The sequence below is a fragment of the Gallus gallus genome, chromosome 21 (genome assembly GCF_016699485.2).
Source record: "Gallus gallus isolate bGalGal1 chromosome 21, bGalGal1.mat.broiler.GRCg7b, whole genome shotgun sequence".
Taxonomy (NCBI): domain Eukaryota; kingdom Metazoa; phylum Chordata; class Aves; order Galliformes; family Phasianidae; genus Gallus; species Gallus gallus.
The window spans coordinates 1,580,086-1,607,152 of NC_052552.1; the positions used below are offsets into that span (position 1 = coordinate 1,580,086).

The following is a 27,067-nucleotide window of genomic DNA, read 5'->3' on the forward strand; positions in this document are numbered from 1 at the left end:
AGCACTCACTTTTGGAGCCCCTCCTTGGGAACTGTGAGTTGGGGTACCTTCATACAGGTGCAGTGTGCCTGTTTTCTTTCCCAGCTCAAGTGCTCATTTTGAATGATTAACTGTGAAGGCTTTTAAATCAAACTTGATGGCAGATTCTACAGCCCCTCCCGTGATATATTTGATCCATGGCTGCTGAAGTTCTAACAAAGAAAAAAGAAAATGATACTCCATTTCTAATTAAAGAAGTAATTTTCCTTTGCAAGTAGACTTTTTATCTCAGCTGCAGTGTTAAGGATCAATGGGTTGTCAGATGTATGTCTTTTTAATAAATGCTAGCTGAGATGACATTAAAGTGATAGACTGATCACTGTAATCAATGCAATTCAAAATTGCTTTATGACTTAAATGAACTTGGTTCCTTTCTGTGATTCTCCTACAGTTAACATTGTATGAGCAATGAAGTACAAGGTTACATCCTCATTTGATGTAAAAAGCGATGATATAAAATTAAAGTATTTCACGTAGGTGCAGGTTTTGCTGTTTAACTCCCATTTTTGTGCAGTTCAAAGGACCTCACTATGAAGTGTTACGGCAAAAAGCAATAAGTGCAAAAAATACATTTAAAGTAGAAGAAAACCATGCTAAGCTTCCCCTTTCTTCCATGTGCACTACTTCCCCTTCAGAAGGAAGAAGTAGTGGCCAAGGGGTATTAAGCTCTTATTTGCTTAGCTGTATGCTAAGCTGTGAACGTTGACATCCCAAGATGCAAAAGTTATTTTGCCCAAAGGCAGTCAGAATTGTTATTTCATTGTATTTAAACGTGAACGTGTGGTTCATCTGAAAAGAAATTATTGTGTATATCTTGTGCAGTGCCTGTGTGTATAATGCAAGCGTAGGGTTATCTGAAATGATAGAGAAGTGTTTGAGCCTCCTGTAAGAGCATCTTCCCCAGGCCCTGGCAAAAAGGCTGCCCTACTGCTGGTGCAGTACATGAAGATACAAGAGGGTAAATGAGACACCAGAGAAGAACCTGATTCTGAGCTAAGGAATCTTCACACACCATATTCTCTTGGTATAATCAGTGCCTTTAAAATCTACTTATGTGCAATACTTTTGAACTCTTTTCTTGTTCCGGATTTATTTTTTCAAAACCCCAGAGGTTCTGTAAGAACTCCTAGGATCCTTGTAAACCCTTTTATTTCTCTTAAAGCTGGCAGACTGACAGGCTTTAGTTATTCTTAGTGCTAAATTATTTATCTTCCTTTTCCCTCCTAGCCCTGACTTCTGAATCTTTAACTTGACTCTTGGGATGTATCTGACGCCATTTTTCCCCCTGTTTAAAGAGAAGCAATTTTTATCTTTTAAAGTTTTTTATCATTAAAATAATACGTGTAAAGTTTGAATGTGTGAGTACATCTAAGATGAGCGGACCATCTCAAATGGAACGATGTGACTAGGTCAAATAAATTATTTCGTATTTAATTGTGTGCCATTCTTAAATGGCTTTGTAACACAATATAATATATGGTTGTGACTGATTCAGGAAGTGCTTTTTTATAATAATTATTATGGTTTTTAATGTACAATTTTTTTACCACAAATGTTTATGCCTTTTAGTATTGTACACGTGAGTGATATTCGACCTATTTAGACAAACAAGGCAACATGGATGAATACCTTTAAAAACAGCATAAAGGATCTGAACTTTACTATAGTGTTGTTTTGACAGTGGCCAAACATATCACATTAAAGCTAACACAGCAAACATTTCAGGAGGCGGAAGAGTCCTGAACTGTCTTCTGAGCTAATAATAACAAGCTAATATCAACATATATATAAGCATTATTGTGAGTAGCAATAATCTTGTTCCACTCCTTAGATCTTCGATGACATCCAAAGAATACAAGCTATAAAAGGATCGGCACCTCATAAAGAGTTCTAAGGCATTACAAGATAAAGGGTTTCTCTTTTCCTTTCTATATTATCATATTCATCAATTGAAATGCTGGTAGAAACTGCTTCATAGTGTAATTTCAGGCATGGATGTATTGATCATGATTATTATATCAATTTTTAAATCATTTCTAAGATTAGTAATAAGGCAGTCCAATCATCCTAGAACAATTTACTTTGAAACATGTATCGTCAGTATCTGATGTGTCATGTTTCTGCAAGTTTAGGTGCAATTTTAATTAGAATTCAGTTGTTTCTGGCATTCTCTAAAACTGTGTCATTTATCTTGCCTATGGTTATGAACACGATTGTGGAAGCCTACATTTCCTACTCTTAGCTCCAAGAAACCAATCATATATGGAAGGAAGCATTCATTGAATTTGTTATTAAAATAAATATAAATAAATAATGTAAAGTGTGAATAAAGGCGTATTTCTATGCCCCAGTGCAGCAGAAATGCTGATTCACAGCTGGCACCAGTGATGGAGCACCTGGTGGGAAGGCAGGGCCAGCCTAGAGGAGCTCAGGTGCATGCAATGTACCCGAGTGACTGGAAGGGCTGGAGCCAGGATCCACCCCTTCCCAGCCCTCATTTAAGGCTTGGCAGTGGAGGTGAGGGGATCTTGCTGGAGATCCCTGTATGCCTGGGTCCTTCTGAAGGTAAGCAGCTTTTTTTCCTTTGTTTCTTTGCCTATGGCTGTTGTATTTGAGCAAATCCTCACTTGCTGCAGCCTTGGACCTTGCTGCTCTGCTGTCATTGCTGTGCTTTCCATTGTGTTACACTCAGAGAAATAGGAGAAGCAGTGCAAGTTGCTATCTGAAATATCACATCATTCCTGAAGCCTCAGTTCACGTTGACGGATGTCATGGTTTTATGCCAGCAAAGTTGCACCTATTTGTTTAAGTCATGGAACTGGCGATTACTGGGCAAGCTCCCTGCTGACTAGAGGAGAGAGAAAATTAAATGTACGTTCTGTATTTATTGATCTCAAGTTGTTGACAAGGCGGAGCTCCTTATTTTATAGGATTGTTCAAATGTCGTTGTGTGATGCTTTTCTGTTTCATTTGTACCCACGTTAGTATTACACGGTAACTTTCTACTCTATTTTTGAAGTCAGTGACCTCTGAAGGATTTGGAACTCTGAAAGCTTCATTGATGGAAAAATATCTGATATCACATTCTGGAAAGCCTATGGCTCGTTAACTTATGTCTATTAATGGCTGCAAAATTCATAAACCTTTACATAATGATTTTCTTTAAGTGCGGTATTATTAATTTTTATGGTAATTTTACTATTATTTATGATAGTCAAAAGAGTCTGTTGGAAAAAAAGATAATCACACAGGGCTTCTAATTTGTAGATCCTTCTAGTAATTGTTGCAGGCTCTATTACAGATTAAAGGGGTTACAAGATTTGACTTTATAAGGTGAAAGTAATTCTTTGAAGGGAAAGTTATATTATTAATAGTGATTGGAATTGGTTTCTCAAAGAGCTGCAGTAATTCATTCATGAATTCTATTCCGTTTCTCTTTAAGCTTTTAAAATGAATCTACCTTAGTCTGTGGGGTCCTAATTTCTTTTTATATTTGCTTACCATTGGGACAGTCTTTGTACTTACTTAAAAAACAAAAATAAATACAAAACCTGTGATTAGAAACATGCCAGATGTTCACATGAAAGGGTTAATGCTGCTTATCTGATGATGATTCAGAACCTGTATCAATAGCAGCAGCCTGAAGTCCGTGTGTCACTGAAGATTCATACCTGAAGAGATGCAGAGGTCAGACTGGGTGTTCCTTTAACATTATTTCCATTGTGTAGAATCTACCTCACCTTACTGGGGCTCCACCTACAGCTGTGTGCGGTGTATGTATGCATTTCTGTTGTCTGAGTTTGGCCTCTGTCTGCTAAAGCAAGAACAGCAGCTGTGTTCTCACCTGCTTGTTTGTCAGTGTTTTGAAGGCTGTTGTTATTTTCCAGAAGATTTCAAACTCATATGTGTGGATGTTACAAATTCTGGGACTATTTTACTGAGTCCTCAGCTGAACTTTCCCTGTTGCTGTTACAGATCTTGCAGAGGATTGGTTGCCTGTTTGTCAGTCTCAGTCAGGGCAGCTTTTCATGGGAGTTGTGTATACGTTGGTGCTCGTCCAATTTTACATCTATCAACAGGCACATAGGGACTATTAATGCTGCTCATGTGCATTTAAGGGAGATGCGTATGCATGCATATGGGACTTGGCCTATTATTTTTATTATTACCTGAGATCTTTTGAGAGACGATCCTAGAGATGTGCTAGCTATTAGTAACGTTATATTACAGTAAATCATGGTTTAAATTACCACTGAGGTATCCCTGCTATTTTATCTGTATATTGTCTTGAGAGATTGCTTTATATACTAATGAACGATGCTCCTAAGTGGTAGCACAAGTTGTCATGCTGTCTACTCCATTAGTTTTCTATTAGCAGATGTAACAGATTTTGGCACTGGAATTGTACAGTACTTTCCATACTTTGTTTTGCTTTTTGTCATGACTTCTTTTCTTTCACTTCTCCCTGTTTATGTACTGAAATGTCTGGAGGACGCTTTGCTTTACTCTTTCCCCGTTATAAATGCCTTATTCCCAACTTTCCCTTACTTCCTTCATGCTGCTATGTGCTTATGGTCCACGATGCGTCCGTTCTTGGGCCAGATGCTCTCACCTGCCTTTGAACTCCTGAATGTTTCCAGGAAAAGAAAACAAAACTGAGAACGTTACAACAGAATCTTTGAAGGCTCTTGATAACCCTGTGGTAACTCCTCTCTGTGTGGTTGTTAACCACACAGCTAAGTGTAAAGCAAGGGATTGCAGAGTAAAGTAATGCAAGGGATGCTGCCTTGGCAGTAGCATCCAAGAACTTTGACTTTTTTAGATCCTTGCAATGTGACTGAATGGTAGTTCTGGTCCTTTGCATCTCACTTGCATGAGATCTTCCTGATTCTGGGTATTACTGCATGCCATTATTTAACCTTAATGGAAAACCCCTTGCCATGGAAAAATTGACATATCTACAAGTGTTGTAGGCCTGTGGGCTCCCTGGTATCACAGGTATCTTGCTGCTTTCTCTGTAAGTAAATACAAACCTGCCAATTTCTTTATTAGTCAGAACTAAGGTGTACTGTGTCCGTTATCAAATACATGATCAACTGCTATGTACTGACCAGAAGATAAATCAAACTCAGTAATCAGAAAGGCTTTATCCTGCTCTGGACTTTCCAGATTTTCTCATTTGTCCTCTGAAATATACTTCTTGATGAACAGAAAGCCTGGAGCGTGCAGTCTCTGTGCCAGTAGACCTTATTGAATGGCCATTTGTGAATTTGTTTTAAATTCCAGAATAATGAGCCAGGTTTGCTATTGATGTCACAACAGCTCTCGGTACAAAGAATCAATCTTGCACTTTCGATTTGCTAAATTGAGTTCTAACAGTAATCCTTTTCTAGGTTAGCTAATTTTGAACAACCACATGCTCTAACATCGTGTCTCCTGGGAAAACGAGCTACACAAACTGCCTTTTATAAAAGTGGGATTCTCTTTCTTCTAATACTGTCAGTGCAGAAGTCTCATTTCTGAATGTGACACCAAACCCAGTGAGATCGTCAGCCCTTTTCCTGCTGCAGAGCACACAGCAGCTCAGTAAAATGAAGAGAACAGAAATTCCTGATGGTTCTTTCCCCAGTGATATTTGTTGGATCATCTGTGAGGATTATTGAGATGATGTGTAGTGTCCAACATTTCAGACTGTCACAACGTAAGGATAAATGAGCTGTCTTGGTATTCTTTAGTGTTTCTGTGGGTTGGTTCTTTTTATTGTTTTCTTTTTTTTTTTTCAGTGGAAACTGCATGCTGCTATGTGTTGTAAGAACACTCAGTTTGAGAGTACTGGGGGCTGACAGAGTTCTGCAAGAAAAGAATATTTAGTGCTTGGCCTTCGTGCACAAATCTGTTGCGTGGCACTCTGCAAAACCCCTGCTTTGAAAATTGCAGACGTGCAATTTTAGCGATGGTCTGGATTTTGTTTCCATGTAAGGCATAAGTACTTTGCTCAAGACTAATACCCCAGAGTCACTGGTGTGAAGCAATTGGATCATTCTTACACAGAATACTTTAAGATTCCATGTTAAACAGGAGAAAGAAATAAAACATTGTTCATAAAGACACGTAAGTTACATAGATAACTCATGTATTACCATGCTCTAAAGAACGTTTTAAAGCAAGCAAACAATGGAAATGAATAGGACAGTAACAATGGAGATGAATAGGACAGTAACTAAAGATGAGCACTGCAGCTGATTGTATTGGCATGGTGCAGCTGCCATCAGTAGAGATGAGGCTATAGTACCAAAGCTGGAAAATACCGGCCTCTCATTCAGTAGGCTTCTAGCACAGATAACTTCCTTAAATGTCATTTTCAAATATGAATTAAGATCGGGATTCTTGGCTTGCCAAAAGCAAGCCATCATCCTTTGTTTTCTGCTCAATTTCAGATTTTATGAATAAAATTTAAAAAAGAGAGACAACTTTGTAATAGAGAAAAGCAATAATGTACCCTAATGACCAATATTTGCTTGGAAACTGGGAGACAAATTGTTCTAGAGGCATGGTTTGCCACCAGTTAGTGCTTTTCTATAAGGCACAGGGTGTTGTGGTTGCCATGGCAAGGTGTGGGTTTTGTTACAAACTCTATAAATATTCCCATCGTTGGCCACAGTGCCAGTGGAGATCCTGTTCTGGGTGGTTTTATTTTGAGTCCTGATCATGGCCATAGTCCTGATCTGACATGATAAATCAAATGGGCATAAAGTAATCCGTCTTTGGGTTTCTATGTGATGGAACTTTTTGCCATAGATATAGTGATTTTTCTGATGAAGCCTTATTACTTCTGAATTTCTAATTTCTGAATTTTAGTGACTGTGAATGAGTTTAGTCTGTCTTTTCAACCTTCTGGCTCACGGACTATCCCTAACACTAGGGATAGGGATAGCAATCGAGGATTGCTGTGTAGATGCACACAGACCAGCACTGAAATTGAGAATATCTGACCTGGAAAAAGAAATATTGCCCAGTCAGATCTCTTATTGTCTAAATTTTCCCGTGCCATTTGTAAGCGTGGCAGATGTGGATTTTCTGTCATTGATGTGAGTGCTACAACCTGTGTAGGAAATTCTGTCAGTGTTTGTTATGGAAACATTTGGTTAATCACCCCCATAACGTGTTTAAAAAGTGAAGAAAACAGTCTGCCACGTAATGCATGATATTGCGTTACAGTCTGCCACGTAATGCATGATACTGCATTACAGACAGCCATGCCAGGAGAGAGGTCCTGTTCTTAGCAGATGAATTTGTCACAGACTGTGTTTGCTGGGTAGCACACATGGGAGGATTCTGTCCTCTTTGAGTCCTGGTGAATGCTGGTGTAAATTTAACCCTTTGTGTTGATTTGTGGGATAGTATTGGAATCCTGTTACCATTGTGACTCAAAGTTGTAAGGAACCTTCTTCCATTACTGTGAAGGAAAGTCATGTGTGAAACAATTTCCTGTATTTCAGCGTGATAATTACTTAAAAAGTAAAAGCCCTCCTCCCAGGCTTTCAGTTGCTGACTGCTCCAAGCAGAGCCTGGGTGATATGTGAAGGCTGAAGAGATTTTTGCATTCCTATAGGAGCAGTAGCTGCATAGCATCTTGGCTATCATGCTCTTACAAATACATACATAGGGTTAGGCAGAATGGCAAATGGAGCTGTGTGTGACTCCTGGGGACCTTGTTGAAGGAAATGAGTGAGGTAATTAACTTATCAGGGCATTTATCAGCCCTCATTTTGTAGCGGAGTGAAATCTTCGAACATGTTTCTTCTTCTGTTGTGCCACTCCTCTCAGTGAGAGGAGTTTTTACACTTCATGACAATAGTGGAAGGTTTAGTGCAAGAAAGTAAGATGCGTGGACAGATGAATTCCATATGGAAATGAATGCTTAGATCTGACCTTGTTAGGAGCTTTGCCATCATGTGCCATGGCAAGAACGTACCTGTGGTAGCAATCCCCAAGCAGTAGTCTTGCCCATTTCTCTTTCTGATGCTGCAAGAACATGATGTGCATCTCAGTGAGATAAAGGACTCTTTCTTATTTGTCACAGAACTCGGTATTGTTTCACACGTTATGTTCAGATCATTGTTGTACTAAATTCCTTGGCTTCCCTTCAATTTCTTTCAAAATAAACAAAGCTCACATGAAACTTCAGATGTTTATAGAAATACAGAAGACAAATCAACATTTTTCAGCTCTTTAGACTGAGTCTGATAAAGCTGAAAGCACAGGAAGCAATTGCAGTATAAATCTTTTCACAGGAACTGTCTGAATTTGTGATCTCAGCAGTGCTCAGCGTTCGGTGATGTGCGTGTTCTTACATAATGCTGAGTGACAGCTCTGGATATTGTTTTAAGAGCAGAAGCAGAGCAAATGTGTCATTTCCACCTTGGAAAGTTCACTTCAGTTTTGCTGTTGATGTTGCTAACCAGACTGCTTGCCAGTGCCAGTATGGCTTAAACACCTCTTAATTAAGTGCTGGGCTGAGTTTTCCCAACCAGTGCAAGCAGTCCACTGAATAGCAACTAAAAGCCAATCAATTTCCTTTGTTACTAAATCTCTTTGGTTAATTAGTAGCAAACATGCATTATGCAATTCTTTAGCCCTTTGGTCAGTGGGATCTACCACTAGCCATCCTCTCTCTAAAGTCAGTGGAAGTATTGCATGAGGATTACACCGTTAGGAGTTTCATAATGTCTAACCATTATCCTTGTGCCCCAGCTGTTGTTATAACCCATGTTCCCCCCTCCCTTTTGCATCGCACTTAGGGAGGTTAAGAAAAAAGAGAATATTATGTAGAACTGGCTATACCTGAAGGAGATTTGTGTATGTTTTTTAATATTAAACTGGGAAGTGAAGGATTGGAAAATGTTACAGCTGTGGTATGAGGATTTCTGAGAAGTGCAATGAAAGCTTTATCCAAAACACTTCAAATATTGCCATTGTTAATGTATTCTGAGAGAGGGCTGCGTACCGACAGAAAGCTGCTTGGGTGTGCAGCCATAGAAATGCTGTCTCTTTGTTTTTCATTCTTTACAGGCAGTTTGGACAAGCAGTTGCTAAAGACACTGCTTTAAAAAATGAGCTAACAGTGAGCCTATCTGGAATATACTTTTGAAAAGTTTGGAGCGTGTCCATTAGTATGCAAGTACCAAGAAATATATCATAAAAGCCAGTTGGCCTCACAAACCATGAATCTAATACCAGTTAATAGTATCGAGTTGCAGTTGTTTTAATGTTTTCTATGTAAGGGGTCAGAGTTCCAGCAAACATGTTCCTGGAGTTGCTGGCAACTACAAGAGAGAGGCTGCTTTATTGCTCTTTCATAACTGTTCTGATTTCCATAGCCAAGAAACCACCATTAGAGGTTTTATTATTTTTAATTTAAAAAACACTTCAGAAAATACATGACACGAGGACACCTGCAGGAGCAGCAGAGTTCTGAAACTTTGGAAACTAATTCTGCTTTGGAAAGAAACATTTTCTTTTATATGCTTTAAAAAAAAAATACAGATTTTCAAAACCTCTATTTATGGCTTTATGGCAGTGATAAATTCTATTTAATAAGCCATCTTTCTGCATAGTCTCTGGTCACATCTTCACTGTGCTTTTAAACCAAGAGCAATCTTTTGCTTTTGTTGTGTCTTCAATCCCTTTTATTGCCTTTAAGAATTATTCTCATCCCAAACTTTACACACACTCAGTTTTCTAATCCATATCTGATGTTTTCCCCCTAAGTTTATCTCTTCAGTGAGTAGAGACTTCATAAGAGACTGCAGGTGTGACGGTCAGCTCTTCTGGTCGCATTCTGAGATGGAATTACAGACTCACAGAAATCAGATGGAGGGGAAAAAAGCTTCTATTAGGTCATCCTGTCCATCTCTTCTGCCAGTTCAGAACAGCTCCCTGCATGTTCTCCAATGAGTTGTTAACTTCGTTCTGGATGGTTCTCTTAAAGGACTGCAGTCTTTCCTATGGTTCTCAGCAAGTCCATTTCACTTGTCTGATTTCTGAGTCTTATTTGTCAGGGCCAGATTGCATCTATTATTCCTGTAATTCAACTACTAACAATAACCGCAACTGGTGTTTTTGTTCAGTAAATTATTTGGGTTTGGAGACCGAGCCTACGTCTCCTGGTTTTGTTAAATGGCCGCTAAGAACGTAAGCAGTAAATTTCACTGGTCCTTGCATCCTCATCTCATGATTTCTGTGTATTTATTGACACTTTACCAAATAGTTTTTAGGAATAGTTCTTTGTCTGTGGTTCTTTCACATGCATCATTGAGTGGACCAGAGCTGAAATGACAGCTGGATTGGTTAACACCAAAGGTGAATTTTTATCTGTCCTAATTGGTTAAATAAGTAGTTTTTATCTCTTTGTGCCTCAGCTTGCAGTGTGGAAGTACTGTCAGAGGATGAAAGGACAGTGAAGTCTCCTTGCTTAGTAAAGCATTGTGAGGCTACAGGAAACAAGAACGCTGATCACCATCATTTAATAACTCAATAGAACTTGAACATTTAATCTCCACATTCCCCTCTGCTGCTTAAATGCAAGATAAAAGATGTTACGATTGGCTGTGTGAGTACAGACTAACAGTTGATAGTTGCCCCTTATTCAAATGTTGAATACTGGGACACCTCCCTGCCTTTGTGCAAAACAACACGCGGGCTGTGCAGAGGTCGGTTTGTACCCAGCAGACTGTGTGAAAAGACTCCAATGCAGCAGATTTCTGTAAGGCATGGAGGAGCTGGGCTTGGGAGGAGACGGGCCTATGAATTCTCTTGTTTCAGTCTGCAGCCATATGTTAATTTTCACATATTCTGTGAGTAGGGCAGAAATGCCTTCTCCATAGGGTATGCTAATGCTATGTGCATCACTTATGTGAATATAGGGCTCATCTGTCAGAATTTTTCAGATAGGAAGAAGGCATAGCTTATGCTTTTGAGAAGCAATGGACGCAGACTGGAGCTGCTTTGTTTTCCAAAGAAGCCCTCAAGAATGTGATTAACTGGTGATGTGCAGGAGCCTGATCTCTGTGGTGCAGTCAGTGATGTGAGACCATGACCAGCACTTTGTCTATGAAACTGCACATACGCAGTCAGAAAGGGAGGGAGAAAATTCTTTGATAAATCCAGACCTACGCTGTTGCTCAGCAGCAACTGCATTTTGTGTAATGTAAGCAGCATACTGTGATGTAGGATGTGTTCTCCAGGAGGAAGGCTGGGTTTAGGGCATGTGTTTCTCACTCTGGATGTTGTCAGGACTGGCCATGTTCTGTTATTCATATCAGGTATTATCATAGTTTAGCCGTGCTCAAGTTTGCAGGATTATGGAGCCAGGCAGTGGTGTTCCCATATTTCTAGCTGAGTCATTCTTCAGGGGGGGAAAAAAAAAGCTTGATTGAGAAAAATCACTTTCTAGGCACTGATCTTGCAGCCTTACTCAGATGACGACTAATCCTCCTTGAGACAGGAAGGAGTGACAGTGCTTTAACTCTTTTTCCTTTTTATTTTCCTAAACATTTAATGTAAGAAGCATTATTCTGATTGGTAGGAAAGTACAAATTTGACTAATAGAAGAGCTTTCCCTAATTGGCTGCTGGTAACTGACCCCTGAGCAACAAGCATCTGGTTTACTTTGGCTGTTTTTCAAAGCTCACAAATAGTTAAACTACTTCAACTATACCAAAAAATGAAAACATTTGTCTTCACTGTAAGTGCAGTGTCTGCTCTGCAAGAGCTTTTCCTTTTAACCCTCTTTGTGCTCTCTGAGATAGCTCGGTGTCCATGACCGAGACCCAGCCTAAAGGGGACGTGAGGAACGAAGTGCATGGAAATAGCAAGGAGAAATAAGTTGTTCTGCTGCTTCTGGATTTAAAAATCAAAACCAAACAAAACTGTTCTCAATGTAACTTTTATTCTGATTTATATATGTTTTCTGAAGAATGCATGTCAAAGGATGCAAAGAAGTGTTGGGGTTAAACTGGAAAAGCTCCTATATCTGCCTGGGGGAGAAGGAGGACAGCCGTGAGAGCTGCTGAGCCCTGGCTGTGTCCCAAGGCGTTGGGTATGAGGCTCTCACTGTGCTTCCTGCCCTGGGTGGGGTCACCTCGCGTGCCTTCTCCCCTCCCCTTCAAACTGTTTTGGGTTAACATCTGGAGCTTTTATTCTAATCAACATAATTTCCTTAGGTAGAGCAGAGCATTCTTTTGATTGGGGAATTCCTACAGTTTGAGATCAGCCAGAAGAAAATCAGAGGCTTTGGCTTCGCTTCCCTTCTCCCTCTTTTTTATTTCATGAAGAAGTGTGCCTGTAATTGGTGCAATCACTGCTCTAACTCCACAGAAAAAACTCCTTAGAAGGATTAGCTGAACACAGCAAGTTCCAGGTTTTACCAGCAACCTTTATTTATCCTCTGTTCTGTGTTCTTTCCATACAGAGTTTTTGCTGCCTTAGTTAGAATTTTGTTGCAATTTTTCCATCTTTGTGCTTGGCGTGTAAGAATGAGAGAAGGATCTGCAAGGTAGATGACTGTGTTTCACTGATAAGGAAGGAATAGCTTTATTGGAGTCATCTCAAGTAGGAAAGACTTCAGCAACAGCTTTTCTCTCCTAAAACCATATTTAAGTTTTTCTCTTTTCTCACCCACCTTTTCACCTTAGTAATTTTCGGCGCAGCTGTGCTGTTTGTCAGGTTCTGTAGTTTGAGTCAGATACCTGCACTGTTACTTGCCATATTCTAGAAGTAGAATATAATAGTCTTGATAAGAATCAATCAAAAATGCATACACAGTGATACAAATGAAGTGTAAGGAGAGTTTTTTCCCTTCTGCTCTGTTGCAAGAGGTGATGTTTGCGTTATAGTTTGGGTCCCCTGAGGTCCTTTGCCTTTGAGGACAGCTGCTGCCTCTCACTTCGTCCTGCAGTGCCTTTTCTTCCCCCTTGGGGTAGCAGTGAAGTTTTGAGATACAGACTGGTTTTATGTGGGATTTTCTTATGTGAGATTTTTTGAAGTCAGCGCATGGTTCTAACTAATCCTATTGCTAGTACCTTGAAAAGCTATTGGTCTCATTTCCTCCTTCACGTATGTGTACATGTGCTTTTAAAATACATTTACAGTTGTAACAGCCTACAAAAAGCAAGGTATGCACAGCCACATTGAAAACACTGAGGTATATTCCAGTGGGAAACTGCCCAACATAATATTCTACTCCAAAACAAATAATACCCAGCCGTTAAGTTGTATTTCTTAGCAGCAGGGTGCTATTGATATTAAAAGTTATTTGAGTGCATAAAAAGGAATATTCTGTAGCTTTCATAAACACGAATGCAGCAGCAGAGATGCAGTGTGCTGCGTCCAGGCCTGCAGAGCTGGTGTTCAGAGGCTGTTTCAAGCACTGGAAACTGGAGCACAGCTTTACCAAACTTGAGGAGGCTGGGGATGTCAGCCGGGTGTTCATTTTGGTGACGTTCCTATGAGCCATCTCTGCAGACAACATTAGCCATGGCACCCCTGGGAGCACTGCTGCTTGCTGTGGTTGCTGTGTGTCCTTGCTTGGTAGTCTTTGTGAGGTTGGGGCTCTGCTGCTCCCCCTCTGAACTTTGACTCCTTCCCACTTCCACAAGTTCAGAACTCTTCTGATTCTGAGATCAATCTCTTATAAGTGAAATGATCTTAACATTTCTTTCCAAATGCTTTTTAGACTTGGTTCCTCCTTGGCTTTCCTTAATTTTGAAAAGCTGTTCTCAGTTTCTTGGCCTGATTTTTCCCTCACATAGTTAATCTTCCCCTAGCTTCTGAGAAACTGCCAAATGTTTAAAATCTGCTTTGGCATTCCCCTGTAAAAAGGTTGCATTTACCAGTTCATCACTGCAAGCTATTTCTCAATTTTCAATGTATTTTTTGCTACAAGATCTTTCTAGCAAACAAACAGAACTCCCGTTTTACTATTCCTTGCTGCTAGCAATACAAGCTGCCCTTGGACTCCTAGTGAATTCTCTACCATAAGCACTGCTCTCCTCATTTGCAAAGATTCCATCCAGCAGTGGAACTCTGGGCCTTTGCAGCCATTGGCTGCTTTTGCAGCCCATCAGATGTTATTAGACAGACTGCATGCTTTACGCAGATCGGTCTGGAACTACTTAAAATGGGCTTGTTTCATATCTTAGTCAGCAAAATCTGTTTGTAACTTCAGACTGATATTCAGAATTCCTTCACTGCAAGGGGTGGTTCCTACTTTGCTGTACTCTGTCACAGCACCCATAGCTGACGCTACCCACGTTGTCTGCCCACTGTATGTTGATCGCTGCTTTGCCTTTTGCTGTAGTACATGTGGCAGTGAAACTCATGTAGCTATAGATCAGATGATCCCAAGTATCCTGACTTCCTGCAAAACACCAGTCAGAGATTGTACCAAGGTACACATTCAGCTAAGGAGGGTATTTCATGTGTAGGAATCTGGGCAAGACAGGTAGATTCTTCCATTGGATTTCATTTAAAAACCTGTCATCTGTCACTTATCATTTTGCAGTAGTACTAATTTATAGGTGGAAGTCTGCTTGTGAAAAGCCCTGTTGCTGTCAGTTAATCTCTCTCCCATTGTATGTGGGTTTGTGCAAACGGGAATTTGCTCAGCTTCTGCCTGCCAATGCATCCTGTCTCCTGCGGAGCAGACCATCTCCAGCAACCAGCACACGGTGCGTGTGTAATTTGCCTGGACAGCAACTTGGCAGAGCACCGTTACAGCCCTTCTGTAGACCTGCAGAATCTTTTCTAGCTGGTATCATGAAGTTACAGCCATACCTGCAAAATACCTTTTTCACCATAATATGCTTCACTAGTTGCTCCTACTGAGCAGCCACTTATTCTATAGGCATATTCATTAGAATAATTGCGCCGTTTGGGGAATATTCTGTTTTGTGAAACCTCCAAGGTATGTTTTTGTGAACGCAGAGCATTTGCAAATTTTTAGTTTGTTTTTAACTTCATTTGGACTTAAATTACTTGATTTGTGAAAGAGTATTTTAGAAACCCACATGTAGTTTGATGGAAGCGCATGCTGTGCTATCACTAAGGTGTGTAGTTGGGATGTCACTGTCGCCTCTCTGTTGTCTTTAACCTTTTCTTCTCAAGGAGACAGCCTCTGTCATGTTAAAAAATACCCTCAGGTTATCCTCATGGATTATTAGGATGATGCATCCTCTGGTTTTCGTTAGCAAGGTGCTCACTTACCAGCTACTTTTTTCTGAGGTTTTGAAGTGGCACAGATTAATGCTTATCGTTAAGGTCACAAATACCATTCATCAAAATACTGTTCTTTCTTGCAAAAGGGTTTGGAATTATTTCATTAGGAAGTTTGGATTTCATGCACATCCTGTTATTTAAGGGCTGTGTTTGAAGAAGGCTTTTTGTCTTTCACGGCATGTCTTCTTTCTTCTTACTTCACTTGGATCGTTGGCTTTCTTGGAAATTGGAAGTTCAAGAAGTTTCTCTTGACCTGCCTGGGATTCAGTCATCAGCAAACAGCTGAGATGCTGCTGCAAAATGTGTTTTGCTTTTGGGCTGAGGGAATGAAAGAGAAATTAGTGTAGTACTCATGCTGCCCAAGCCAGCTCTTAGTGAGCGCTTAGCATTCCGCATTTGGTTCTTGATCTGAGACTTGTGGCTTCTGAGCAATGTTTTGATTAAAAAGAAATAAAAAAAGTCTTGTTACTACTTTTCTCAAAATAAGAACCAATTGTATGTTTTAAGAGCTGACTTCTGATTATGAATGCTTTTTTATCTTTGTCTCAAGAGACATTAAGATGCCTGAGATTTTTGGCATAAGTTGTCTTCACCTGAATAACCAAAACTGCTGGTAGCTTTTGGTAAATTCAGCATTGCTCATTGCATACCGTATGATGCATAGAATACCCCTCTGTATTTCTTACCTGCTACGTCTTTTCTTTTTGCAAAAGTCTTCACTTAAAAGTCACTTACAGAGTTTAATATTATGTCTTTTTTCTTCACTTCTTCATGCATTCATTTCCATATGACCCCTAAATAGCTTCACGAAACGTGCTGGGGGAACAGACCTATGAATGGATTGAATCTGGCACAGCCAAAGCTCTGTAGTCGCCTTCAGTTGCTGTAATGCAGAAATTTATCAGAAGTGATATGTAGCAACCAGACCTGGCTTCTAATTCTGCTGATCCCAGCATATATGGAAGGCAATGTAGTGACAGTTAAAGTGTGTAGTCATGGGTTTGTTATGATAATGTTGCATGCTGAAGGAAGCCCGGTTCTCTAATAACAATGTAGAACATCGCTCCTTGTAATACATACGTGTTTCTGCTTGTGTTCCAAGTGTCACTGGGTGGGGCTGTAAGAAAAACCAAGAGCAGCTGTGGTGGTGAAGCAGGGTGAGTAAAAGTTTGAGTTATTGTTAACATATGTACCACTGCAATAAACCCCCAATTTGATCACTTACATGAGCACAGCATATTGCTGAATAAACCCCCTCTGGATACATTCGTATTCCAAAACATGTCATAAGGAAAGATTAACAATTTTGGAAAGGGATTGTTTCCTTGGGATGCAGATTTCATTTCCTTGCCTGGTATTCTTGGACACCTTTCAAGAAGCTGAAACCAAAATAAAAAAAGAATATCTATGTTAAAACCTGACCAATGTCTTGTTTAATTAGCATAGCAATCAAGCCCAGAGGAGCAAAGTGCAAGCAAGGCAAAAAGTTGTGGTCTTGGGCAGGCTGAGTTTTCTCTGTGAATTGGGCTGAAGAATTTCAAGAGTTGTTGCATTTTTGGAAGATTGCAGTTTTGCAGGGGGGAAAAGAAGAGTTTTGGTCTTCTAAGAGAATTTGCTTTATCTCCTGTTAAGAAATAATGTAAAGCCAGTTTCTGGAAATAAGGAATTCTGATTGTGGCCCTTTGAGAAATGTGTAGGTCTTCCTGGTTTCACCTCTCAGTATTATCCTTCTGTCCAAATCCCATCTCAGCACTCATCCTTTGGAAGTCATGAAGACAAATCATGTAGTGACAGTAGCCTGAATAATTTCAGGAGAAGAACAAATGAGAACCAGATTTAAGCATAACTTGGGGAGATGTCCTAATGGAGACTCCAAAGTGAGACTGAGAGCTAAATCCTCTGCATTTGTAAATGAAGGCAAGAGATGAACTGGTAGGAGCTTGCTTGCTGATGGAGTCCAAGTGAAGGAAACGTTCTATGAGTTCAACCATTGAGCTCTCAGCAGCTTTCTAGATGTACATTGTTTTTTATTGCACACCATCTGAGCTGTTACATCTTCATCCAAAGGTATTTTTAAATAATCTGCTAATGCTCAAAACTGGCTTTAAGTAGTAGCTCTCCAGCTCAGAGGATTCAGACGTGCATTAACCCTGATCCAGAGCACAGTGAAGCTCAGCACATTTCAATGCAGCCCTTTGAATGATAAGAAAGAATGCACTAAATGGAGTAGCAGAGAGGATTTGGGCAGGCATGCTTGAACTCCAGCCCTATTTGTGTACATAGCCTGTCCCATTTTTCCAGTAATGATGCAGCTGCACTTTTGCTAGCAGCAGCACAGTCAGGCTAGCTACCTAGTAATTAATAGATATATATGACTTTTGTTCCCTTTTGTTTTATGAGCTTTTATCTATTTTTAACTAACCTGTCATTCCTTACTGTTAGTGAAATAGCATTTTTCCCACTAAGTGCTTTTATGTAGTTTGCAAATATTATTGGCGTTTTATTTCCTCCAAGCTGTTTTGTTTTTATCATAGCGAAGTTGTCAGTTTTAGAGCAGTTGTGTATTATCAAACAAACGTAATCAAATGAAATTCTCAAATACCGCTACTTTTTAAATACTAAAGTTATTTCTTTTCACTCGCCAAAAAATCCCCAACATAAGATACAAAAGTCTTTGAGGTTAAAAATGTTTGGTATCATTTGTAAACAGGGAATACATTTGTTTGTTTCTGGCAGCATGGAACCTTCAGCTGACAGCACAGAGATTGAAATCACTCATTGTAATACTCTTTTTCTTCCTCTTTCAAACAAATGCTTAACAAGTGGTCATTGTTTTCTGTTCTGTGAGGAGCTGAGTTCTCTAGCATGGTGAAGTGCTCACATGGGTTAAGGGTTTCGACTACTTGATGATGAGATGGCAGCGTGGAAATCAGTGATGGGATCCTGTATCACAGCTCCTCCCCTGGGTCATCAATGGCATTGAGCTCTTGAGCTTCCGAGCTGAAAGCCTGAATCCTTACCTTGTAAGATAAAGAACTCCTCTGTATTATCAGCAGTAAAACCTTATTCCCTACCTGCAATGTAACACCAGGGGAAATGCAAGGATTCGTGCTGTACCAGCACAGGTCAAATTTACACCAACAAGAAGCATTTTCAGGAGTGTTATTCAAGCGTAGAAAATAGGAATCTGTTCAAAACATAAGAGAAAATCAAAACTGAAATGTAGAAGAAGGGAAAGACAAAGAAGCTTACAAACATGTATTATTTTTCATATAAGTAACTACTCAGAGCAAGCATGTTTGTGTTAAGCAGACTTATTTATAGTCCAGTGTGAGCAAGAGAGGAAGGAGGGGAAAAGATAGAGAAGTGCCTCAGGGAGAGTACAGGAGCTGGGAAGTGAGGTGGTAGGAGACAGAAGGACAGTATAAGGATGTGAATTCAGATTTGTCATCGGGTGGAATAAACGTTTAAATATGACCTCCTAGCTATTGGAAGGCATCTGGGCACATTACCACATGGGTTAATTTTCCTAACTTCTCAGTGCTGTATGAGTACACTGCAAGTGTGCAGCATTGCATACCCGTAGGAAATAAATTCATCTATGTTCTGGGTGCAGCGCACTTCCTAATCAGCAGCACTAACGTCCTGAAGTTAGAATAATTAGCAAGCTGAAGTAGCGTTGGACCTCATCAGTTCTTAGATGAGAAAATAGCCCTAAAGGGAAATGCAGAGGTAATTGCTCTTTAACAGGTGATACTTTTCCCCCAGGGTTATAAAGCACCTTAATATGAGGTGAGTTTGTGATAAACTGGTTTATAGGATAAGTGAGTGCTGTTAAAGGCTGCAGCCTTCTGCCCCAAAGGTGGCTGAATATCAGCAGTGAGAGCAATGATTCCTCAGGATTTCCTCAGGATCACGGGGTCCTCTTTGGGGATGTCAAAACAAACAGTGAAAATCAATTTGCTTTCTTGATCACTTTTTTCCTTTTATATTCTGTTTCCATGTATGCTCCTCCTCATTCTGCATCCATCTACCTTGTCAGTGAGCTGTTTATCTGTCTATCCACACATCTTTCTGCAGGGTACCACATGTTCAGACTCTTTCCAGCACTGACCTTTGTGAAGGGTTTCACTGTAGATGGTTTGCTGTGACTCCTTCGATCTGAACCTTGTGAGACAAGTAAGAGACAGCAAGCAGAAGCTTTCATGTGTCTCACAGCTGCCTTCCTATCAGAGTAAAGATTTTATTTCATTCCTGAAAGCTCCCATTGTTTTCTGTGAGGCCTGTGAAATAGTTACTTGCTGAGTGACAGTGAGTAGAAGGGGGCAGCTGGGCAAGCAGGGATGGTTCTCCCTGAGCCACTCACAGCTGTGCACTGGGGTGGCAGATGTGAGGATTTAACAGCCCCTTATCCCCCCAGGACAGAGCACAGGAAGCTGCTGTTGTCAGCTGAGATGAGCGCTGGTGTGGCAAATGTGTTTGCCTCCACCTTCTCAGGGTCTCACATGCTCTTTAATACAAGATTTTTCTTAAAAAATATCAAGGCTTTGATCTAGTTTACTGACCAAGAAAGAAAACAGTTATATGACTTGGACAGATGAATCAGTGGTGACTGGGAATGTAGAAACAAACTGGAGCATTCCTATAGGTGAATGGCTGGTAGCACATGTGATGCTTATTGATTGACAGAGTAATGAACCAAAAGTTAGTCTTGGGCTTTCTCAGAGTTGGACTAATTGTGGTGTAGGTAAATGTGCTAATCCACAAATTAAGAGCTTCAGATATTACTTAAAACTCCTACAACGAAAAAAGAATGCATTTGAATTGAACAGTTCAAAGTTCCAAGGTCTTACAGTCATAAATCACAGATCAACAAGATAGGAACATAAGAGAGACCAGAAGTTGTTTTACATCTGCTTTGGAAATGCACGAAGTGGAGGACAGCTGAGAGCTTCCTTGAGTTGCACTCTGTATTTTCCTGGAGATGGAGTTTGTGGGAAAACAAGAGTTAGAAATTGAGCAGCTGCTAATGTTGATTAAGTGCCTTTGTCATAATCATTGCGTTATGCCCTGTAGAGGGGTCCTGTGTTGGAAAAAGCCAGGAGTGAACATGGCATTGTACAATAAAGAGCAGTCCTTCTGTTGTCGGTTTGCTTGCAGACATATCTTGTGTAACATGTGGCTTAAGAATGTAACACCTCCTCCCAGTTCTACTAAGTGATGTTTTCCAACTCCTAAGAAGAGAATTCAAAGATTGTCAGAATAGAAACTCAGAGTGCTTCTTAGAGATGAAGACTTGCTTACATGTGATCAGCTCCTGTCCCAAAGACTCTCATAAATCATGATGAGTAGCTGGTTTCAATTGAATCTGTGGATAAAAACGGGTTCAGGTTAATGATGACATGGCAGCTGAAGTACTGGAGTCAGGTGGTGGCTGTTCCTGAGTTACTGTAGGGTCTTTGTATGGAATCGGAGAGACCGCATGTCGTATTTGCTGTGTTTTAATTTAGCATAGAAGCCTGCAAAGCAGCAGTGATTCCGAGATATTCATATGCTACAAGCATTGGAGGACGGATTAACAGGGCCATAGTTAGTGGTACTGAAGGAGCAGGAACCAGGAAGGATTTGATTTCCATCAGTGCTTATAAATTAGTACAGGATTGGAAAGCACAAAAGGGATGAGCAGAGCTGGAAGAAATCCATGAATGAGAAGACTTTCTGTACTTGTAAATTTTCTGCATGTTTTCTAATATGAACCCAGGGCAAATCTAAATAATATTAGCAGCAGTGATGGTTAACATTTTGGCACCTAGGATCCTCCTTTAATGAAAAATGCATAAACCACAACAACAAATACAAGACAGCATGCCAACATGTGTAAATTGAATAGGCCCTGAATAAACTCAGCAGTAGTTCATTCTTTATCCTACACTTTTTGTAGAACCAGTTCTGCCACACATACAGCGTTAAAAGAGGAGCTTAGCTATTCCTAGGCTATGCTTTAGGAAGTCAGGGATGTAACTGATATGCGTTAAGTGGATCCTATGACTTCTTAACCTCTCAGAAAAATTTCTCACTGCCTGCCGTTTCCAGTGGACCACCTTCTAACCCAATCATTACTAAACCACTATTAAAAGTATTTCCTATATATGTTACGTAGGGTTAAGAGTCATTATCTGGTCACTCAGTAGCACACAGACCATGCAAGCTACTGACATGGCTTCTGAGAAGCCATGCAGCAGAATAGCTGTGTAGTATAAACACATGAGCATCATCCATCACGTTTTCTTTGTGCTGATTCTTGTAGTCAGGATGTATGGCTTCTGTGTGCAAAAAGAGGACAAAAATTTGTGATGAAGTAAGAAATGAGTATTGTGAGGAGTATCAGAAATGGATGGAAGCTTTAACCTCTGAACATTGCACTTATGTCATCTTTGCATTGCTGAGTTCCAGGAGCTCGTCCTGGAATAGCACTGAAATGGCCAGCATGAGGGCAGGGGGAAGGGCTCAGCCTGCCTGTGTCTCGTGTCATCAGCGCCAGATCTGCTAAAGCATCCTAACCAATGCTGTAGTCTGGTGTTTGCAAGAGTTCAAATGGAAGCGTACCTGGGCAGGGGGCATGGCAGGAGAATACCATTTCTCTGTGCTCCTCTACTGCACTCCATGCCTTACTCTGGCTTAACTGCTAAGGAATAGAACCTCCTGTGATTTCTGAGGCAAATCTATTATCTAGTAAACTTTTTCAGCTTAAACTGCTGAAAAGAAAAATAGGGCTGGTGCAAAAGATTAGGAGCCTACAACAATAAGTTAAGCTGTGGGGCTCACAGTGGGAAGATCATCAAGTCTGTCTTTCCTGTGATGGCGTGTTCTTATACTCCAGCAACAGGATATTTGATAAATGCTCTAAAGCAAAGATCTCCAGCTGCTCCCTCCTAGACAGAGGGATGCTCCAGAAATACAGCCAGTGGGTGGCCCAGATTCTGTCACTTCTGATACTGATGTTTTCAGGCAAGCAGGTTATGGCTAGCACCTGCTGTGGTGACTCACATATTTCTAGGTATATAAAGACACCACAAATGGCAAGCAGCAGTCTGTGGACCTTGGGGGTTCGGGGATAACCGGTGGGAGCAGCACAAGCTGTCATTTGGCTTGGATTGGGAACAGTTGTATTTTCTGAAAGCTGGTCTTGGTTTTACACAGAGGGAGTTCCTGTTGGGAATGAATGTCATTTGCATACTGCTTTACCCAGGCCGTCATTATTTGAAATCTATAAATAAAATAGGACAAAAAGAGTTACCTGCATGGAGTCTGAAAAGTGCTTTTAGGAAGGAGAGCAATTTGCTCTCTAGACAGAGAGAACTAATGTCAGCATTCATTCCTGTTTCCAAAGCCCTTGAAACAAGTCATCCTTCAATACCCTGTTGTGTTCCCATGGGAGTTCTTGAAATCAGTACTTTTAGGAGGCTGGGATTTCATCAGGACCAGACCTCACTGCTGTTTTGAACGCAATTCTGAACTGCTTCCAGCAGTCTGTCCCTTTTTGGTGCTTAAAATAAGGGACATCGGCTGCTATAGCCCAAGTATCTGATTAGTTCAAAGGCAGAGTGTGGAGGTCAGGCATAGGACAGTTGTCCATCAGAAAGCACAGACACCTTGCTGCAGTCAGTTCCACGTGCACACACACATGCAAACACTTCAGAATCCTTGCCTCTCCACAAAACTACATGCAGCCGTAATGCTATTTTTGCCCATATGAAATCAAGCTGATACCTGTAAATGAACGTACACCAACACATGCAGCACTGCATAAACACATACCTGCTTGCAGACTCCCAATCCACGTTCGCTTTGGCCTCCTGCAAAACCACCTCCAGCACACAAATAACCACATCTCAAGCTGACATTCAAATCTGTGTGTTCACGCCAATGAAAATACTTCCACAAATAAGCTATACAAGTACACCCACATATTGCAATAAAAATGCTCTTAAGCATATTTACATATTCTGCATGCAGGAACAAAAAATACACAAGCGGTGCATACGTATACATATATACACAAAAGACAGGAATCACTCAGCAGCTTTCGTGTTTATGCTGGCATGAGAATGTCAGTCACTGAGCAGCCTTCCTCCAAACAGATGTTTGATTGTTTTTGGGTTGTGGTTTAATTGTTGGATAGTGTTCCAGCACTCAGAGGGGATCGAAAATACTCCAGGTCTGCAGCTGCAGCAAATGCCAGCCTTAAAACAAGGCGGATTCTGAAATCATTGCTCGGGGGGAAACTGCTTGCACAGGAAACCTTAGCCAAGTTCTGCATTAATACTACTTTGAAGTCAGAAAATTAATCTCTGCCATTTAAAAAAAAAAAGTTGTGTTTTTTCAGGGCCTTTGTGAGTTTATCTAAGACGAGCCAATTCCTTCCGGGCAACTGTGACAGTTTATTGACTTGCCTGGGCTTAGAGGCTTTATTGGGTCTCTTCATTTTCCAGAAAATCTTTCCTGGATTCTGTCCTGCACTTCAGGGCTCCTGGTGGAGGTGAGAAGCAGCCAGTAGCCAGTCTCTTAGCTGCTAGTCAGTATTTATTTTGTTAAAAGACCTGGTCACAATAATTGATATTTGTCAAGAGGAATGAGTATTGCAAGAACATCTCTCTACCTGTCCAGCCACAGAGTGGCATTGTTGGGTGGGCCACTGAGGCTTCAAGAGTGGTGGCAGAGGAAGTGCTCCACATTTAACTTCAGGTTGTGGGAAGAAGGAAGCAGAAGGGAGCGTGTAGGTGTTCTCTGAGGTCTAGAAATGAGAGTTTGATAATTCGAATGAGGGGAAGGAGATGCTCAGAGAATCCCCTAAAGAAAACTTGACTGAGGATAATCAAAAGTAGTGTGCGTTTGATCCACTATTCTGGGTTTGTTTAAAAAGATAATTGTATCACTGACTCTTTTGACTGGTAATACTTTTTGATGACAGCTTCTTTTGAAGTAGGCAGGGCAATGTTGTGAGGTTACAGGTATCCCTAAAAACGTCCTACAATTACCTGCTGCAAAGAAAAGCAGATTGGATCACAGTGCTATGTGAGATCTATTGTCTACTATGGAAATGTAGAACAAGTCACTGAAACCCTTCAGGTTGGAAAAATATATATTTGGAAGTTCTTGTGGCTGCTGTAAATATGAATGAATCCTCCTTTTTGTAACGCAGGCACCGTAGAATTAACCATTTTTTCTCTATGCTTTTGAAATTGAGGGTAGACTATAGAGGAAGACTATTGACCCAAGCTCAGAAGCCATTGTTTTAGTTTCATCTGGTGTTAAGCAGTAGGTGCAGTGGGACAGGCAATAAATAATTCCTTTGCTTGTTTAATCTAATCGTAGACTATGCCTGCAAAATATATCCTGAATATACAATCAAGAAAAGAGCAAAGAGGTTTTATGCAAGCAGCAATCTTCTGTAACAGTGTGCGTGGATTCCCCTGGTATCTGATGCAGTGCTACCTTGACAACTCCAGCTCCAAAGCTGTAGATTTAATAGGTGTCAGGAGGAAGGTCTGGACCAGCGACTTAATTTAATGGCCCATCATAGCAAAATATGACATCATGGAACTTGCTTGGTCAGCCCCAGGTTAGGTCAGCCTCAGCACAGCTGTCTCAACTAGATTCTCCATTGCAGACTTCCTCAGCTCTGAATTTTGGGCCCTGTTTGGTTTTTCTCACTGATGTTTTTCCATTTCCACTCCCTTCCTTTCCCTGGAAAAAGAAGCACCACTGTAATTCCAAGACTGGTTCCAGTTTCAGAGAACTGCCACTCCTGCAGCACTGCGCTGTGCAGACTGTGCTCCTTTCAGCTCACACGTACCAGTCACAGGGCTGGAATTCCAAAGGTGAAAAATCTGAGGTTTAAACCCATTTAAAACCTTCCTGGTACAGTTTTGGGGATAGCTGAAATCGGTGGTAGGCCTGCTTCAAAGCCTGTTATTTCTTTTTATTCTGGATTTTCAGTATAGATTGTTTTATCTTCCTGTAGTCTGATATTTAGATGATACCCCAATTTTCTGTGCTGAAATTTGCTTAAGTGCACAGATAACAGTGGGTTACACTTACTTCAGACCATGACTAAGCCTTTTAATGAGAGCAATTATGTAGGTAGATGTAACTGCCAAAGAGAGATATAAAGTAACAAAGACATAAAACCAAACATGCTAAAGCAGTCAGATATCTTAGGAGTCTCACCTGAACCCTTATGTAATACAGGGATGGAGAGACTGAGGAAGGATAATTGGTAACGAAGTAGAGTTGGGTACCTGCATGTAACAAAAGGGACTTTCAGGCTTCATCCTATTGTGCAGGAAAGCCAAAAACTACGATCCAGGAAGCCAGGTCCTCAATTCCTTTTGAATTTACCATTAACAGTTTAACAGTGCCAAGAACCAACAACGGTTAAAACACAAAATGGAAAATACCTGGCATAAGAAGAGTAATTTATTATCCACTTTGTCCATTTTCTGAATTGTGATTTCAGAGCAGTGCAGAAGAGGCTGATCCTATTGTGCTGTCCCTCCTTGAGGGAAGGTTGGAGTGATTCACTGTGCTGCAACTCTTGAGAACTGTTGGTGATGGTTGGACTGGGTGATCCTGTGGGCCTTTCCCAACCTTGGTGATTCTATGAACTCCAGCAGAACAGAAGTGAGGTGGGTCTCAGCCCTGTGTCTGGTATATTTGTAATTGCCTGAAAGAATATCACAGTTCCTCTGTGGTTTTTCAGTATGACAGTCTCCAAATACTGTATAATAAAAGTAAAATATCTAGACAGATAGTTGGGCAGACTAAGGATGGGTGGTCTACAAAGGCTGAGCTCCTCTTCCTCTCCTGTTCTGCTGGAGGGGAGGTGGGTGGAAGGAGCCTACTTCAGCTCAGCCCAGTCTGTGTACAGAAGCTTGCTTAAGTTCTGGGTCTGTCACCTGGGACAAACTTTTAAGGGCTTTTAATTAGGAAAAACGTTGAAGGAGTTGGTACAGTTTACCTAATCTAGTTCTACTTCACCTCTTAACGTGAGTCTAAGCTGCTAATCCACAATCCTAACATCATTTAAGCATTGGCTTTTGTTTAGTTAAACAAGTTCAAATGAACTACAGCTCTTCAGTAAGACACCTTTTTCATAGTCCAGAGAAAACATAAGGACTTAGAAAAACAACAACAACAAAAAGGACCAAATGAAGGCAGGACCAGGCTCGGATGGCTATGATTCAGGCACAACCGCCTTCCTCAGAGCATGCCTTAAGAATAATAATGAAGTAAATAATAATGAAAAAAGTCAAACGGCGTATGTGAGAATTCTGCTCCTTGCCTTTTCATGTGGCTGATTGTTTAATTAAGCCAATCTTTCAAAGGAAAGGAAGGATGGGAACTGCATTCTTTCCTCCACAAACTTCCTACGGGTGGTTTTCCAGGGGCACGCATGTTTTTAAAACAATTGCTTCTAATCCCAGGCTTGTTTTGTGCTCCAAGTAGCCATTTCAAGCATGATTCCCCACATAACCAGCTCTTTGGGCCAGGATATTTCTTCTCCCCCCTCCCAGTCTCTCCCTCCCTCCCCACCACTACCTAGTTCAGCCGTGCAGCACTGTTCCTTCAAAGTTTTCTTGAGGGAGTATCCTGCATCAGCTTGCCAAGCGCTGCTCTGCTGTGGTAACGCGATGGAGCATTCATGGGATCTGCCTCTCATGCCAAAGCCTCATCCAGAAGGGAGGTGTTG

General features: G+C 40.8%; 2 long non-coding RNA genes across 5 annotated transcripts in view; one reads left to right on the forward strand and one right to left on the reverse strand.

Moving 5' to 3' along the window:
* Positions 1–27,067, forward strand: part of LOC107054921 — a 138,446-nt gene that overhangs the window by 21,426 nt on the left and 89,953 nt on the right. The gene's annotated exons all lie outside the window — the stretch shown is intronic.
* Positions 17,989–27,059, reverse strand: LOC121107373. 3 transcript variants are annotated; one of them, XR_005841416.2, is made up of 3 exons: positions 26,917–27,059; positions 25,776–26,041; positions 17,989–20,683 (listed from the first exon to the last, which is right to left on the reverse strand). It is a non-coding gene; the product is annotated as an uncharacterized LOC121107373 (long non-coding RNA). The 3 variants fall into 3 exon arrangements; XR_006931973.1 differs by having other exon boundaries at positions 23,134–26,041; XR_005841417.2 differs by having other exon boundaries at positions 17,989–26,041.